The following is a 13,936-nucleotide window of genomic DNA, read 5'->3' as shown; positions in this document are numbered from 1 at the left end:
CAGGAGACATTTGTAACACTGTCCAATAGAGAAATTGAGCATTATCTGTAACTCTCACACAGATTATCCTATACAGAGGCGCAAACCAGATTGTTTTCTCACACACATCAATTACGGGTCTATTCTTTAATTTGCTAGGTATCTTAGGTCTGGTCTACACTTGTGGGGAGGCGGGGATCAATCTAAGATACGCAACTTCAGCTACGAGAATAGTGTAGCTGAAGTCGACGTGTTTTAGATCGACTTAGAATCACTTACTTCATGTCCTCGCGGCGCGGGATCGACGGCCATCGCTCCCCCATCAACTTTGCTTCCAATTCTCTCCGAGCTGGAGTTCAGCAGTCAATGGGAGAGCGATCGGGGATCTATTTATCACATCTACACGACACATGATAAATCGATCCCTGATAGATCGATTCGGCAGGTAGTGTAGACGTACCCTTAATCTTACATAAAGACTAAAGCCAAGATTTTCAAATGTGATTAGGGATCGTAGGTGCCTAACTTAAGATGCCTCAAAGGAACCTGATTTCCAGAAAGTGCTGAGCGCCCTCAATGTGAAAATCGCACACCTTTAAGGTTTCTCACATTGGGAACCTAAAAATGGAGGTACCCCAAAATCACTAGACACTCTTGAAAATCTTACTCTGCACCTACTCCCTAAATAGAATTAGGCAAAGATACAGCAACTGGAAACAGGGTCTTATAATAGGAAGTGTCAGGCAACCTTAATAATAGGTGGTGCCACCAGACTTGCATTTAATACTTTGAGCTTCTCTAGTGCCTTTCACCCGGGGATCTCAAAGCACTTTACAAACACTAATTAAGCCTCTTGATATCCATGTGAGCTAGGCACCCAACTATGATAAACACATTACAGAAGAGTAAACTGAGGCACAAAGAGTGAATTATTTAAGGTCACCCAGTGACTCTATAGCAGCGCTAGAAATAGAATCTGGGAGCTCTGACTCTCATTCTCCTGAGTTAGGTCCCAATCAGCAAAGTATCTAAGTATGTAAAATTTAAGCAACTTTACAACTAACAAAATAAGAGGAATATCCTAAAATTTGCTGGCAATTTAATCTGTGACCGGGTGCCACTGTAGCATGTGCTGCAGGGCTATAAATAGAAGAGTTCCCACTTTTCTGAAACCATGCAAGACAGGAACATATATGTTGCAATACCGAGGCCCAACAGGGGTGCTTCAAGGATGTCACCTTAGCCTTACACAGGATGTGCTCACTTGCAATCATTTGTGTCTCAGTGCACAGAGATACCACAGTGAATGTGGGCTTTAGAAATACACATATTAGACAGACAAAGCCATTTTTTGCACTGAATTATTTTTCTTTGTTTCTCAATGTCTAAATCTCCACAGACGTACGCTGAATCTTATATTTCACTTTGCCTTCTGCCCTCCTGGCATAATATTTACTCCATAAACTTGGACCAAAATTGTTCTGACATCAGATTGTAATCCCATCGGACTTGCACCGACATTGGCAGGAGTTTGTTATAACAAAATTAAATCCCTATCTAGTGATTGGGAAAATGGCTGTGTCAAAACAAAAAAAATGTTATGGAAGGGAATTACGGGGTGTGCTTAGCAGATATTGTTTGGGCACTTCGGATCCCTCAGCCATTTCAAAGTGCTTTTGCTTCCCTTCATGACATCAACAGTACTCAGCCCACGAAAGAGGCCAGATCTCAGAAAATATTTACTGTCTCAAGAACAAAAGGGGTGGAAGGCAAAAGATTTAAATGTGCTGAAGAGAAACCAGAGGGAAAGAAAACAAAGGGTTATTTATCGATTTGCAGCTTGATGTGTCACTCTCATCTGTAACTAAATCCTGGGGCTAGAGTTTGACTTTACTTTTCTTGCTGATCTTGAGTTAAAATAAAACCGCTTTAACTCACGCTATTAAACACACTCTTGGTTTAAAATGATATATGTCCTGGAACACACACACAAAATCATAAATCGGCCGAGAACTTGTATATCAAGTGCCACCCCAGGACAATCTAAAAAAGCCTGCACTTGCCATGAAAACTGCCAACTCATTCATAACCGCAGAGGCTCAGAAACAGCCTGTGCTGTTATTTTCATTATGGCAGCTATTTCATTATGCAAAGAAATGTGCTCTTGGAATCTTTCCTCCCAACACATCATCACCAGTAACTTGGAGCCTATAGGCCACATTCTGCCATCAACTACACTTGTGCAATACTTTTGCCATAAAAAACACGTTACAGTATGTCTGCTGAACGGAGTTGCCCATGTAGAACTGAGGGAAAAATCTGGCCCTGCAATGAGAACTCAGTGAACTCTGCTGATGGTCATGAGCCAGGCGAGAACCTGGCTCCCTCTCCCATAGCTGAGCTATCCATTCCTGGAAGATGCAAGAGAAACATTAAAAAATTGAAGCCAGTCAAGAAGGTGATCTAAGATTAAGTACAAAAAAGTAATAATACTTTGCACTTAACTGGTGCCTTCCGTCAGCTAGGTCCCATTTTACAGATGGAGAAACTAAAAGACAGAGAGGGGCCAACTGATTACCCCGAGTCACACCATGAGCCAAAGGCAGACCTGGTAGTAGATTTTATGACTGGGATTTCCCAAAGAGCTTAGGGATTTAGGCTTCAAACTCCCAATGAAATTCAATGGGAGCTGGGCACCTAACTCCCTTGGGTTCTTTGACATCCTATTTAAGCCTGATCCCTCTCAGAAAACTAAGTGATTGGGCAACAAAATGGCAAATGAAATTTAATGTGGATAAATGTAAAGTAATGCACACTGGAAAAAATAACCCCAACTATACATACAATATGATGGGGTCTAATTTAGCTACAACGAATCAGGAAAAAGATCTTGGAGTCATCGTGGATAGTTCTCTGTGGAGTGGCGGTCAAAAAAGCAAACAGGATGTTAGGAATCATTAAAAAGGGGATAGAGAATAAGACGGAGAATATCTTATTGCCCTTCTATAAATTGATGGTACGCCCACATCTCTAATACTGTGTACAGATGTGGTCTCCTCATCTCAAAAAAGAGATACTGGCATTAGAAAAGGTTAAGAGAAGGGCAACTAACATGATTAGGGGTTTGGAATGGGTCCTATATGAGTAGAGATTAAAGAGGCTAGGACTTGTCAGCTTGGAAAAGAGGAGACTAAGGGGGGATATGATAGAGGTATATAAAATCAAGAGTGATGTGGAGAAAGTAAATAAGGAAAAGTTATTTACTTGTTGCCATAATATAAGAACTAGGGGCCACCAAATGAAATTAATGGGCAGCAGGTATAAAACAAATAAAAGGAAGTTCTTCTTCACACAGCGCACAGTCAGCTTGTGGAACTCCTTGTCTGAGGAGGTTGTGAAGGCTAGGACTATAACAGCGTTTAAAAAAGAACTGGATAAATTCATGGAGGTTAAGTCCATTAATGGCTATTAGCCAGGATGGGTAAGGAATGGTGTCCCTAGCCTCTGTTTGTCAGAGGGTAGAGATGGATGGCAAGAGAGAGATCACTTGATCATTACCTGTTAGATTCATTCCCTCTGGGTCACCTGGCATTGGCCACTGTCGGCAGACAGGATACTGGGCTAGATGGACCTTTGGTCTGACCCAGTACGGCCGTTCTTATGTTCTTAAAAGCAACAGCTATGTAAACAGAGGCAGATAGCTGAGGCTGCATTCCCCACATGACAGACGAGCAAAAAGCAAGCCATTAAAGGCACCTGATCCAGGCTGTGTCTAATCCCAACACGTCCCGGACACTGGTTCTTTGTTTACAAGTGCCCTGCAGAGCTTTAACCCTGGTAAGATGAGAGATAAGTACAGGGACCTGTCAGTGGGAATCAGCCAGTCTCCCCACTCATTGCCAGAAGGACCGGAAAGCATTGTTAATAATCAGCCACAGCTCAGAAGGGCTTCACCTGACAGATGCTGTTGTAAATCATCTCAAAAAGCAACATCCTGAGGTAACCAAAATCTGTAATTGGTGTCACTGCTCTGGCTGGAGTTCAAGCTGTGGGAAAATTATTCCGGTGCCAGAGAGATGGTTTGGGAGCTGAAGTGGGGAATACAGGCGGCTTATGTTGTTTATCTGGCAGGAAAGCCATTAGATGTGAGATTTGAAAATAACCTGCTTCCTGCATTACAGAGAGCAAAGATGTCATCTTGTAGCCCGCACCACTCATTAGTGGGCTCTCTGGATCCTCTAACTCCAAGCACTTTCAGAGCTTGGGGGAGGTGGGGGGGTGGGGAGGGACGGCATGAGGATGGGCAATGCAGATGCTGGGAGCTCGGTATCCCTCATACCAGCATCCATGCTATGGCAGAGGGTTTATCCTTCGCTCTCATCAAACAACGTCTGAGAAAAAATAAAATCCAACCATTTCCCCTTCCTCTGAATCCCATCATGGCTCTCCCACGGCCGACATGAACAGAGTCTAGGTAACTTTCAAGGAAAAACCACCCACATTCAGTCTGTAGTGCTTTCCATTCAGCCCCTCTTTCATGAGCACTGTATTCACAATGTCTTTGTTTACCAAAGTACACGTGGCCTGAGACTGTCAAAGCTGCCTAGCGGGATTTGGACCTGAGATTCCCAGTTGGGGATCCAAATCCCCATAGGCAGTTTGAACAGTCTCAGCTGTCCTGTTTCCAAGGAGCCATACAAAAATATGACTTTCAGAAGACTCTCCTGCCCTAGGGTATGTCTACATTGCAGTCAGAGGTATGACTGCAGCACACATAGACCCACTTGAGCTAGCTTTGATCTAGCGAGTGCAAATACCAATGTAAGGATCTGCAGATCTAGAACTCAGTGTTGTAGGATCCTAGGTGGCAGATGCCTCCACATCACCGCACAGAGAGCCAAGCTGAGCAGCATCCAACAACTACTGGAGGGCTAGGCAATGCAGGAAGTACCAGCCAAAGACGCCAGAGTGACAGAACAACTGTGGCTGTCTGATTGGTCCACATCAACTATTTAAACCAGGAAGTTGCCCCAGGGACCCAGCTAAGCAACAATGCAGACTCTGCCTTGCTACTGCTAAAGGCTTCATCTTTTGCCCCATCTTGCTCCAGACTCTTGCCTTTGATCCTGGCTCAGTGGATACTATTGGGTGAGCTACCTGTGCCTCGGTCACTACAACTAATACAGTGAGGTGCAGCAGCATGAACTTCAGAGTAGGCTGTACCAGCTTGTCTGGGACCCTGAATAATTATATGGGTGGCTAGCTTGCACTGAAGCCTTTGCTGCTGTAGCTTCACTGCTATTGGTACTCGCACTAGCTAGATTAAAGCTAGTAGAGATATCTCTACATGTGCTGCAATTCAAACCTCCAATTGCAATGCAGACATACCTTAAGAGATGGTGAACATGTCAAGTGCTCTCTTTAGAGATACTGACACAATATACCTGGGATAGTCAAAGATTCCTGACAAAGCACCAGTTGCTAGGATATGTTGCCAAGGAGGTGCAACTTTCTTTCCTACAAGACCAAGTTGTTCTTCCCCACACTGTCATAAACAAGAGAGTTTGTTTCAAATACTCTGAGAGGGCCCTGAATTTTGTGGGGGAACTGCTGATTTTGGAGAACACAAGATTTATTTAGCTTACAATCATTCTCAATGCAAAACACGAGCCTCACTTGCAGCATACCACCACCTCCCACCAATTAGATTAAAGTGCATCTGTCATAGATTGAGATTCTTCATTCATAGAAGATTTCGCTAATTCTCTCATTGGAGGCAGCAGCAACTAATTAAAAGGAAAGCTCCCTACGATTAAACCACAAGCACCTTGAAAGAGTGGGATCTAAGTGTGATTCAAATGAAATCTCAAATGTGGTGGACCAGATTTTAGCGGAGGCTTTGGTGAATACAAAATTCTGTTTCCCAGGCACCCAGTCTTACAGGCTACATAGCTGTAGTGTCCGTGAGATTGTCCCGGATACATCCAGTGCTATGAATGGTGTGTTTGCATGTGCACTATGGTCCATTTGTTGATGTATCAAGCAGTATGTTGACATGCTCTGGCTGCACGTATGATGTGAAAAGACAGCACAGTAACATGGGCAACTGGAGAGGAACAAATGAAACCTGAGCTGTTGCTGTCAAACATGCAAAGCCAGGCTCTCCCAAGCTTAGACTGAAGAGTCTAGGGAGAAGCAGTCAAAAGCACTCCTTGCGGTTCAAAGACATCTCATCTTGGCAGGAGCAATCTCTCTGGATTGGATCAGTTATTGTCAGTCTAAGATGAGGCCTCATGAAAAGAGGGCTGGGACCCAAGGACTGCTTGATGCCAACTGGCAGCGAGCACAGGGTTAACATAAGGATACAAGGATCCTCTGGCTTCACCAAAAGAATGTCACGTCAGGTCTCTAATGAAGGCATGAGTCTATGTACTGTGTCTTACACAGACGTCTATTAGTATATTGAGTCAAGTGGAGACTACAGAAGAAAACGAACAGGAAGAGGTAAACAGCTGGGGTGGGGAGCAGGGAAAAGGGCTTGTTTTCAAGGGAAGATCAAAGATCAGAGATTCTCTGGAATCCTCCAGTCTGTGAAGACAAGCTGCCTTGATCGTGTGAAAGGGGGGATTTCAGCCATCCTGGTTGAAACCTGGGAAAAGGACTTGGAGCAATCAATCTTGTAGAAGACATGTAAATGCCTCATGCATTAAGTTTAGGCTCCAGAAAGCAGGCTATGATTTTATTTTATACGTAATCATTTGTTTCGTTTCCAATATTCGTACTTCCCATCACTTGAATGTCTGTTTGCTGATAAACGTATTCTTGTTTTCACCATAAATACACCACTAGACCTATCTCAGTTCTGTGTGTTAAGTGGAGCGGTGATCCTGAGTTGAATCTTGGATGCTGGTGCATGCTGCTCCTTTGGGAGTAGAGGATCTGAGAGCTTTGTGCGTGTTCACTGGAGAGGAGGCTGAGCGCTCCAGGGGGACACTCCGAGGATTCGGGGGATCAGCATGCGCCTATCGCTAACCTGTGCAGAGCATGTGAGGCCTGCGGGGGCCTGGAAGGCAATGCTTGTGTTGCCGGAGGCTGGTGGAGTCAGGGAGTTGAGCCATGGCAGGCACAGACAAGACTGCCTGGTGCTAAGGGCAGGTGGTAGCGAGGTGCCGCGCAACCCTGAGTACCCCCGGGAAGCATCACGAGGGCCGAGTGCTCTTCTTGCAAAATACAGGCAGCACGGTACATGTCTGAGAGTGACTGTCCGTGTATGTGATGGGAATGGGCTATAGGAAGGAAGGATGGGTTTTGTAGTTAAGGCACTGGACTGGAGCTCAGAAAATCTCCCAGCTCTGCCAAAGATTTCCTGGGTGACCGTGGGCAAGTCATTTAACCTCTCTGTGTTTCTGCTCATCGGTCTGTAAAATGGGAATAATCATGCATTCTTCTTCCCACCCTTTGATTGTCTCACTCATTGAGATTAGATGTAAGGTTTCCAGGGCAGGGAGTGTCCCTTGCTGTGTGTCCATATAACACCTACTGCAATAGGGCCCTAATCTCAGCTGAATCTATAGGTGAAAATAACAAATGACAAAATGTTTCATGGACTCCTCAGACAGGCCTCACAATTTCAGAAATCTAGATAGAAGGGTTTGGAGCATCATAAGGGAGTCCCGGCTTAGAGGACATAAGGAATAACATACATGTCTTCATCCTATTCATCCCCACTGGCATTTGATAGCTATAGTTTGTCTTGGCTAAGGGCAAGTTCAAAGGTGGCTTAGGCTACGACTACACTGCACATCCCCATCCCTTGCTCCCCAGTGTTTTCTCCACATCCTCTTTTTACCTCCTCGCACTGCTAAGCTGAGTGACTGGCACCCAGGTCTAGGCCTATCCCAAGGGAGGGTGTCCTCACCGCAACCCCCCGTTACTGTGTCCTCACTAATTCTGCAATCGTCTGTGTTTTTCCTGGGGGCACATCCCATAATTCTTCGTGCTGAGATGCTCTACGATTCTTTCCCAGTCAATGGTGGGAGAACTTGTCTGTCCTTGGGGGGCAGGGGGGAAGCCTGGGAAGGGCAGTGGAGGACTGTCAGCACTCGAGTGGCTCAGCACCCTACATCTTCACTGCCAAATGGGCAGGTGCCAGCCAACGTTAAAGCAGAGCCCGTGTTCTCACCTACACTCCCCACTGGATAAAACAGCCCAGTTTAAAGCACCTTCAAACACAAGCCAGAGGTTTTCCTGTATGGATGGTAGTGGGGGCTGGGCTAAAACCAGGGTAACAGCCTGGGTTAACTGTGCTGTGTTGACGTATCCTTGGGGTTTTCTGTAGTACCCATCACTTCAGTATGTAGGTGCTTATTTGCTGGAGTGCATTTGTTTGCTGACTTGAAAGCTACACTAGTAAATGCCTAGTGGGTACAGCTGAGGATTAGTGAAATTCTCCTGAGTTCGCCACTTTTAATTTCCCAGTTACAGTTGATGATGAGATGAGAGCAATAGGAATTATGCAGTCTGAACAATATTTCTCACCAGTCCCTGCCTCCTCCCTTCCTGCATGGACATTTGAGCAAAGGTCAGAAAGCTCCAAAGAGGATTTTATCCTTATCCCACTAACAACAACAAAAGCAGTCCTGCCACAATGTAAGGGACGAACGGGGATGACCTGCCAGAAGGTCCCTTCTGATCCAACTGATTCTGCTTATTGTGCATCCAGATGATGATGATGCAAAGTGCTCAGCTGCTAGAAACATTGCAGAATAAAATCTCTCAGAAATCATTACCATGGCAACCCAGGATTCCAAAGGAAAGATACAACAGAAAGAGAGAAAAGAACCACCTCAGCTATTTCCCAGGAAATACCAACAACATTTCACTGACTCATCATTTACAGATATTTGATTTTTCTTTTATAAATCCCCACTCCACACAGCAACAATTTTAAGACAAAAATGCAAGATTTCGCCTCCTGCCACTGGGTTTGACTCCACTGCATTAGAGAGCTCTCTGATCTCTGTGAAGACAGATGAAATATACGGATAAGAGTCAGATTTACAGGACAAAGAGTCACAGAGTAAAATAAAAGGACCTTCAAATCATTGGGGATAGCTGCTAATGCACAAATGGGGGAGCTTTTTTTTTGTCTTATCCCAGGCAGCAATCTATTCTGATATCCAGTCATCTCCAAGATTCTTTGCATGCCGCAAGTTTGAGCAAAGACCGGATGCATGGCTAAGACACGATACACACGGGGAGAAGGGGACTGGTTGAGTTCCTAGGGGACAGGCATCCAAGTCACTAAAAAGACACCAGCTTTACTTGTTCCCCTGGATGACAACTCAGCTTAGAGGCCAAGACCTGGCTGGGCTGGAGAGTGAACTCTCTTTTTCTCTCCCAGAGCTCTGGATTGAAGCAGTTTTGGCAGATCAGCATGAGGAAAGCTTCCACTGCAGCTGCCCATGCTGCACCAGCTCTGTAGCTAGGGTGGACACTGATCTTCCCAGCTGCCAATCTGGCATTGTTCAACAATATCAAGCTCACTGAAGGTTCCCACCCTGTGGGACGTTACGTGGGCGGTGAGGAGGAAGGATACAGCAACCCTCTCGCCTATTCTCATCTAACCTCATTAAACTAACCCGGCAGAGACTGACGCTACCAGGGCTTTCCCAAAGCTTACTCCGGCTTGACACTGAGCCTTGTTCCTGTCACTGGTATTTAGTCAGCAGCTCGCTCACTCAATCTGCTTTGGACAGTGAGATGAAGGGACTTCCCAGCATTGAGTTAAGGACAGGCAATTCCCCCTCTCCTCACGTTTCAGATCAGACATGCATTTGGTTGAAACTGGCTACCGGCTCCATTCTAGTGGGACAGCTGTCAGAAGCAAAGAAACTTCATTCACAATCTATGAGTGACTGCCTTGGTCTGCAGGGTCTCCTGGCTACGTCCAAGAGTAATTACACCCCCCACTCCCAATTCTCCCCATCCAGAGCTGCAACCCCCCCAGTACTTGCCCACTTTGAGTGGCAAGGCGCCCTTCAGTATCATACGCTAGAAACAGCCCAAAGCTGCCAAGGTTTCTCTTTGATTTAGCTGATCTCCTCCATTAAACCACAAGTCTTCTAAACACCCTTTCCTCTCTTCTCATCACACCCACACACTTCACTACTTCCCCCATGCCTGTGTGCCTCTGTACAGATCTGGAACAGCTTCGGAAGGGTTGAGGCAGCTTTTGGGGATTCCCCAGAGCTCCTGTCCACCCCCAGAACCATTTAGGCAGACTTCAGAAGCTCTGCAGCGCTCTGGCCATCCTCAGAGGTGCTTCTGTTCCCTTCAGTAAATATAGCTCCTCTTAGCGCCAGACCATCTTGCTATTATATAAATAGAAACTCAATCCATATTTTTGGCAGTGACATTCCTTGTGTTTGAGGGCCCATACAAGGAAATGACTTTAGCTGTTGTCATGTGTCTGTTGATGGCTTTAACCTGAGTTATGCTTAATCAGAACCTGATACATTCTCGTCTTTCTCTATTGATCTTCTGCCGAATCGGTTCAAAATAAAGAGCTCTCTCCATGAAAGATGGTTCAGAAAGAAGCAGGATTTCAAGGACTTTTTTTTTTTTTTTTGGAGTGGCTTAAGGTCCTTCACTTTTTACCCATCTCACTGATACAAGACTGTCACCACATAAGCAGATAGCATATGCTTCCAGGAAAGCTTGGACTGTGTTCAGACTTCACTCAACTCTCCACTGCTCCTCTCCAAATCCACCCTGCCCTGCCGGCCTGGTCACATGCAGAAGGGGCAGCGTTATTCAAGTTTACCTCCTCTCCTGCCCCCAGAGTACATGTAGTCTGGGATTAGCAGGCATTTACAAAGAGGAACTGACAGGTGAATAGCTGAACCAGTCTCAGGGCAGGTCTACACTAAAGGCGGGGGTCGAACTAGGGTACGCAAGTTCAGCTACGTGAATGGTGTAGCTGAACTCGAAGTACCCTAGTTCGAACTACTTACCCGTCCAGACGCCGTGGGATCGAAGTCCGCGGCTCCAAGGTTGACTCCGCCACCGCCGTTTGCAGTGGTGGAGTTCCGGAGTCGACCGGAACGCGCGGGGAGTTCGAACTATCGCGTCTAGATTAGACGCGATAGTTCGAACTCTGAGAAGTCAAACTCACCGCGTCGACCCGGCAGGTAAGTGTAGACTAGCCCTCAGTTTCATCTCATCAAAATATACAGACAGGAGATTTTGCCATAGACTAAACTGATACTGAAACCTGTCAGCGCTGAACATCTGATGCCATAATCAACATGCTGCAAGAGCCATTCAGAAGATAGTTTCCTCTCCAGGGACTGTACTGAACTAGTCAAACAAGAGGAACTCTCTTTCCTTTCTGTCATGTTCTGCAGTTTCTTCCATCCTCCTCTCAGGCCATGTCTATACTACAAAACAAGCCGACCTAACTTAGGTTAGCATACAGCTGCCACAGTAACTGTATCACTTGTGCATGTCTACGCTTTGCTCCTTGTGTCAGCAGTGCACGTCTTCCCCAGGAGCGCTTGCACCGATTGGACTGTCCGGGTGGGGCATTGTGGGACGGCTCCTGAAAGCCAGTAACAGTTAGCATAAAAAAATGCAGCGTCTACACTGACGCTGTGTCAACTAAACTACATTGACCATGACTCTACACTGCTCATGGAGGTGGAGTTAAGTTGGTGTAGTGGGGCAGTTACATCGGCGGGAGCAAAGTTTAAGTGCAGACACTTCCATAGGTAGGTCGACGTAAGCTGCCTTGCATCAGCCCAACTCTGTAGTTTAGATCAGACCTCTCTTCCTACTATTCCTCCCTGACACTTACCATCTTGCCCCTTCTGATCTCACACTCCTTTTGGGAAGGAAAGATTGCCCAGTGATTAAGGCATTACCCTAGGACTCAGGAGACCTGGCTTCAACTCCCTGCTCTGCTACAGACTCCCTGTGCTGCCATGGGCAAGTCACTTAGGCTATGTCTACCAGTGCCCCACAGTTCAGATTATGGGGGCGTGAATAGCATTGCACACCAACGTGCTGAGCTGTAACTCCCCTGCGTGGCCCCCATGGGTGGGAACTAACAGGTTCCTAGTTCACGTTAATGTGGATTGTACGGTGCTCAGAATAGACAGCAACAGGGGCCCTGTAAGTGCAGACAGAGGCTTTCACTTCCCATTCCAAACTTTCTGTTCATTTTTAACTTGCTTTACTGGGGTGCTTGGCCTTTGCAGCTGCATTATTGGCAGTCAGCTCTTCCTGTCATTGGTGACAGGAAGGGTGGTCTCTAATAGGGCCAATTCAGCAAAGGACAACTGAGAGAGAAAGGAAAACTGTAGCAGTGAACGGATTTAAGGCACAGCTTTGGAGCTGTGCTCCGGCTCTGCTCCAGCTCCAGGCAAAAACCTGCAGCTCCGCTGCTCCAGAGCTGCTCCGTGCTCCAGCTCTGGGCTCTGCTCCAAAGCCCTGATTTAAGGGACAATGGAAAGCATAAAGGGCAGGGGCAGATGACCTTTACTGAAGAAGGAGATAGCTCTCGTTACGATGAATAATGAACAGCAATCCCTGGGTCTGTTTCCCCGGGAAGGTTCTGAAAAAGGATGTGCAGAGTCCAGCTGAGTACAGGGGCCATCAGCAAAATACCTACAGCAGAGAAGCAGCATGGGGCTGATGTAAATGGCACTATGTTGTCCTCCCTCACAAATCCTGGCACTGGGGTGTGGGCTGGGTGCACAAAGAGACATGCCTGTAACACTGCGCAGTCTGGGGATTCTGAGCTGCCCATAACCAGTCCTGGAGCAGGGCAGGTGGTGGGGAGGGGAAGAGGATCTGCTCTATTTTAGCTCTGTTACAAGCCCTAGCAGCAGCAGCTCAGAGGATACAAAGGTTGTCTTCAAATCACCTTTGCCCCCCAACCCCTAGAGCTGCGCCTTCTGTCCTACATCTTTCAGGAGTTGTAGAAGAGCCTCTCTCTCCTCGCTTGAGATTTCAGGAAGATTAGCATCCTGGAAAATGCAAGAAAAACATGAATTGGCTCATCCCTCTGCCCAGCTTTTGAAGGAGCTTAAGCCGAACAAAAGCTACATTTCCACTTGGTCACACCTGGTAAGTCCTTGAGATTTAATGCCCTCGATTTCTAGTTAATCTAAACTAAGTACAAACTTCTTTCCCCATTAGCACTCGAGAATATACCAAGGGAAAAACAGACTCACTCTGTCTTTGTACAGCTCTCATGGAGCTTTGCTGAAACTGGGTTTCTTATACAGGTAACATTATCCCTAATTTTGACTGAGGAAAAGCCTGTTGTTTCCTAATGACATCAAGAAACAATTCTAACAAATAGTCTCCAACATGCACATTTAGCAGATTGAGACAGAGGCTTTTGAACCTTGGTTCCCATCCTCCTCCACTTTAGGGAGTTAAATAGGGTGACAATGGGACACCGAGTTTGGGCAGAAGAAGAATGAGGTAAGATAAGGCAGCAGAGGCGCTGGGACAATGCTCTGGAGTGAGACAAGAAGAGTGAAAGAGGATTCAATATGGGTAAAATCACCCAATAAATAGTAACTAAGCAACACTTACAGGCAAGAACATCAGCTGGTGTGACTCGACAGAGCTACACTGGCCTCAGTGGAGCTACACTGATTTACATCAGCTAGGATGTGGGTCAAAGTGGCAAATATAAGCCATGAAGAAAGAAGGAGAAGTCCCTGACTACACACAGGTAACTGATGTGTCATCCACACCAGGAAGACACAGTACGGTTTGCGCAAGTACATCATCTCCCCCATCTCATTGAGTCCTATTCAACGCTGTCAGAGCAGAGAAGACATGTGGGTACTATTGGCAGTTGAAACAAACAGCTGTAAATGACAAGCTGATGAAGCCTGTGTAGTCCTCAGTGTCTGAACAAAATGCACAGGATAGGATT

At 46.1% G+C, this 13,936-nt stretch overlaps 1 protein-coding gene across 3 annotated transcripts in view; it reads right to left on the bottom strand.

Annotated features, from left to right (window-relative positions):
- The window catches only part of LOC120383191 (voltage-dependent T-type calcium channel subunit alpha-1G-like), a 275,720-nt gene that overhangs the window by 86,548 nt on the left and 175,236 nt on the right, over positions 1–13,936 (bottom strand). The window lies entirely within an intron of this gene.

This window comes from Mauremys reevesii, linkage group 15 (assembly GCF_016161935.1).
Source record: "Mauremys reevesii isolate NIE-2019 linkage group 15, ASM1616193v1, whole genome shotgun sequence".
NCBI lineage: Eukaryota > Metazoa > Chordata > Testudines > Geoemydidae > Mauremys > Mauremys reevesii.
This window is presented reverse-complemented; position numbering and strand designations above follow the sequence as displayed.